This window comes from Chiloscyllium punctatum, unplaced genomic scaffold (assembly GCF_047496795.1).
Source record: "Chiloscyllium punctatum isolate Juve2018m unplaced genomic scaffold, sChiPun1.3 scaffold_150, whole genome shotgun sequence".
Taxonomy (NCBI): domain Eukaryota; kingdom Metazoa; phylum Chordata; class Chondrichthyes; order Orectolobiformes; family Hemiscylliidae; genus Chiloscyllium; species Chiloscyllium punctatum.
The window spans coordinates 474,154-479,259 of record NW_027309884.1 but is presented as its reverse complement, the minus strand read 5'-3'; positions in this window follow the sequence as shown (position 1 = coordinate 479,259).

The following is a 5,106-nucleotide window of genomic DNA, read 5'->3' as shown; positions in this document are numbered from 1 at the left end:
CATCCAGGGAAGGGCAGACTGACCCCATTCTGTTAATTTAACACCCCCAGGGAAGAGCAGACTGACCCCACTCTTTCAATGTAACACACACAGGGAAGTGCAGACTGACCCCACTCTGTTAATGTAACTCACCCAGGGAAGAGCAGACTGACACAACTCTGTCAATGTAACACACCCATGGAAGAACAGACTGACCCCACTATGTCAATGTAACACGCCCTGTAAAGAGCAGACTGACCCCACTCTGTCAATGTAACACACACAGGGAAGAGCTGACTGACCCCACTCTGTCAATTTAACGCACCCAGGTTTGAGCGCACTGACCCAACTCTGTCAATGTAACACACACAGGGAAGAGCAGACTGACCCCACTCTGTCAATGTAACACACCCAGGGAAGAGCAGACTGACCCCACTCTGTCAATATAACACACCCAGGAAAGAGCAGACTGGCCCCACTCTGTCAATAAAACACCCCCAGGGAAGAGCAGACTCACCCCACTCTGTCGATGTAACACCCCCAGGGAATAGCAGACTGACCCAACTCTGTCAATATAACACACCCAGGGAAGAGCAGACTGACCCCATTCTAGCAAAGTAACACACCCAGGGAAGAGCAGACTGACCCCACTCTGTCACTGTAACACACTCTGTAAAGAGCAGACTGACCCCACTCTGTCAATGTAAAACACACAGGGAAGGGCAGACCGACCCTACTCTGACAATGTAACACACCCAGGGAAGAGCAGACTGACCCTTCTCTGTGAATGCAACACATCCAGGGAAGGGCAGACTGACCCCATTCTGTTAATTTAACACCCCCAGGGAAGAGCAGACTGACCCCACTCTTTCAATGTAACACACACAGGGAAGTGCAGACTGACCCCACTCTGTTAATGTAACTCACCCAGGGAAGAGCAGACTGACACAACTCTGTCAATGTAACACACCCATGGAAGAACAGACTGACCCCACTATGTCAATGTAACACGCCCTGTAAAGATCAGACTGACCCCACTCTGTCAATGTAACACACACAGGGAAGAGCTGACTGACCCCACTCTGTCAATTTAACGCACCCAGGTTTGAGCACACTGACACCACTCTGTCAACGTAACACACACAGGGAAGGGCAGACCAACTTAACTCTGTCAATGTAACTCACCCTGCAAAGAACAGACTGACCCCACTCTGTCCATGTAACACACCCAGGTTTGAGCACACTGACCCCACTCTGTCAATGTAACCCACCCAGGAGAGAGCAGACTGACCCCACTCTGTCAATGTAACACACACAGGGAAGAGCAGACTGACCCCACTCTGTCAATGTAACACACCCAGGGAAGAGCAGAGTGACCCCACTCTGTCAATATAACACACCCAGGGAAGAGCAGACTGGCCCAACTCAGTCAATAAAACACCCCCAGGGAAGAGCAGACTCACCCCACTCTGTCGATGTAACACCCCCAGGGAAGAGCAGACTGACCCAACTCTGTCAATATAACACACCCAGGGAAGAGCAGACTGACCCCATTCTAGCAAAGTAACACACCCAGGGAAGAGCAGACTGACCCCACTCTGTCACTGTAACACACCCACGGAAGAGCAGACTGACCTCACTCTGTCAATTTAACACCCCCAGGGAAGAGCAGACTGACCGCACTCTTTCAATGTAACACCCCCAGGGAAGAGCAGACTGACTCCACTCTGTCAATGTAACACACTCTGTAAAGAGCAGACTGACCCCACTCTGTCAATGTAAAACACACAGGGAAGGGCAGACCGACCCTACTCTGACAATGTAACACACCCAGGGAAGAGCAGACTGACCCTTCTCTGTGAATGCAACACATCCAGGGAAGGGCAGACTGACCCCATTCTGTTAATTTAACACCCCCAGGGAACAGCAGACTGACCCCACTCTTTCAATGTAACACACACAGGGAAGGGCAGACCGACCCTACTCTGACAATGTAACACACCCACGGAAGAGCTGACTGACCTCACTCTGTCAATGTAACACACCCAGGGAAGAGAAGACTGACCCTTCTCTGTGAATGCAACACATCCAGGGAAGGGCAGACTGACCCCATTCTGATAATTTAACACCCCCAGGGAAGAGCAGACTGACCCCACTCTTTCAATGTAACACACACAGGGAAGTGCAGACTGACCCCACTCTGTTAATGTAACTCACCCAGGGAAGAGCAGACTGACACAACTCTGTCAATGTAACACACCCATGGAAGAACAGACTGACCCCACTATGTCAATGTAACACGCCCTGTAAAGAGCAGACTGACCCCACTCTGTCAATGTAACACACACAGGGAAGAGCTGACTGACCCCACTCTGTCAATTTAACGCACCCAGGTTTGAGCGCACTGACCCCACTCTGTCAATGTAACACACACAGGGAAGAGCAGACTGACCCCACTCTGTCAATGTAACACACCCAGGGAAGAGCAGACTGACCCCACTCTGTCAATATAACACACCCAGGGAAGAGCAGACTGGCCCCACTCTGTCAATAAAACACCCCCAGGGAAGAGCAGACTCACCCCACTCTGTCGATGTAACACCCCCAGGGAATAGCAGACTGACCCAACTCTGTCAATATAACACACCCAGGGAAGAGCAGACTGACCCCATTCTAGCAAAGTAATACACCCAGGGAAGAGCAGACTGACCCCACTCTGTCACTGTAACACACCCACGGAAGAGCAGACTGACCTCACTCTGTCAATTTAACACCCCCAGGGAAGAGCAGACTGACCCCACTCTTTCAATGTAACACACACATGGAAGAACAGACTGACCCCACTCTGTCAATGTAACACACTCTGTAAAGAGCAGACTGACCCCACTCTGTCAATGTAACACACTCTGTAAAGAGCAGACTGACCCCACTCTGTCAATTTAACGCACCCAGGTTTGAGCACACTGACACCACTCTGACAACGTAACACACACAGGGAAGGGCAGACCAACCTAACTCTGTCAATGTAACACACCCTGTAAAGAGCAGACTGACCCCACTCTGTCAATGTAACACACCCAGGTTTGAGCACACTGACCCCACTCTGTCAATGTAACCCACCCAGGAAAGTGCAGACTGACCCCACTCTGTCAATGTAACACCGACAGGGAAGATCAGACTGACCCCACACTGTCAATGTAACACACCCAGGGAAGAGCAGACTGACCCCAATCTGTCAATGTAACTCAAAAAGGGAAGAGCAGACTGACCCCACTCTGTCAATATAACACACCCAGGGAAGAGCAGACTGACCCCACTCTGTCAATTTAAGACACCCAGGGAATAGCACACTGACACCTCTCTGTCAATGTAACCCACCCAGGAAAGAGCAGACTGACCCCACTCTGTCAATGTAACACTACCAGGAAAGAGCAGACTGACCCCACTGTGTCAATGTAACACACCCAGGGAAGAGCAGACTGACCCCACTCTGTCAATGTAACACACCCAGTGAAGAGCAGACTGACCCCACTCTGTCAATATAACAAACCCAGGGAAGAGCAGACTGGCCCCACTCTGTCAATGTAACACACTCTGTAAAGAGCAGACTGACCCCACTCTGTCAATGTAACACACCCAGGGAAGAGCAGACTGACCGAACTCTGTCAATGTTACACACCCAGGGAAGAGCAGACTGGCCCCACTCTGTCAATAAAACACCCCCAGGGAAGAGCAGACTCACCCCACTCTGTCGATGTAACACCCCCAGGGAAGAGCAGACTGACCCAACTCTGTCAATATAACACACCCAGGGAAGAGCAGACAGACCCCATTCTATCAAAGTAACACCCCCAGGGAAGAGCAGATTGACCCAACTCTGTCAATGTAACCCACACAGGGAAGAGCAGACTGACCCAACTCTGTCAATGTAACACACCCAGGGAAGTGCAGACTGACCCAACTCTGTCAATGTAACAAACACATGGAAGAGCAGACTGACCCCACTCTGTCAATGTAACACACTCTGTAAAGAGCAGACTGACCCCACTCTGTCAATGTAAAACACACAGGGAAGGGCAGACCGACCCTACTCTGACAATGTAACACACCCAGGGAAGAGCAGACTGACCCTTCTCTGTGAATGCAACACATCCAGGGAAGGGCAGACTGACCCCATTCTGTTAATTTAACACCCCCAGGGAAGAGCAGACTGACCCCACTCTTTCAATGTAACACACACAGGGAAGTGCAGACTGACCCCACTCTGTTAATGTAACTCACCCAGGGAAGAGCAGACTGACACAACTCTGTCAATGTAACACACCCATGGAAGAACAGACTGACCCCACTATGTCAATGTAACACCGACAGGGAAGATCAGACTGACCCCACACTGTCAATGTAACACACCCAGGGAAGAGCAGACTGACCCCAATCTGTCAATGTAACTCAAAAAGGGAAGAGCAGACTGACCCCACTCTGTCAATGTAACACACCCAGGGAAGAGCAGACTGACCCCACTCTGTCAATTTAAGACACCCAGGGAATAGCACACTGACCCCTCTCTGTCAATGTAACTCACCCAGGAAAGAGCAGACTGACACAACTCTGTCAATGTAACACACCGATGGAAGAACAGACTGACCCCACTATGTCAATGTAACACACCCTGTAAAGAGCAGACTGACCCCACTCTGTCAATGTAACACACACAGGGAAGAGCTGACTGACCCCACTCTGTCAATTTAACGCACCCAGGTTTGAGCACACTGACCCAACTCTGTCAACGTAACACACACAGGGAAGGGCAGACCAACCTAACTCTGTCAATGTAACACACCCTGCAAAGAGCAGACTGACCCCACTCTGTCAATGTAACAGACCCAGGTTTGAGCGCACTGACCCCACTCTGTCAATGTAACCCACCCAGGAAAGAGCAGACTGACCCCACTCTGTCAATGTAACACACACAGGGAAGAGCAGACTGACCCCACTCTGTCAATGTAACACACCCAGGGAAGAGCAGACTGACCCCACTCTGTCAATATAACACACCCAGGGAAGAGCAGACTGGCCCCACTCTGTCAATAAAACACCCCCAGGGAAGAGCAGACTCACCCCACTCTG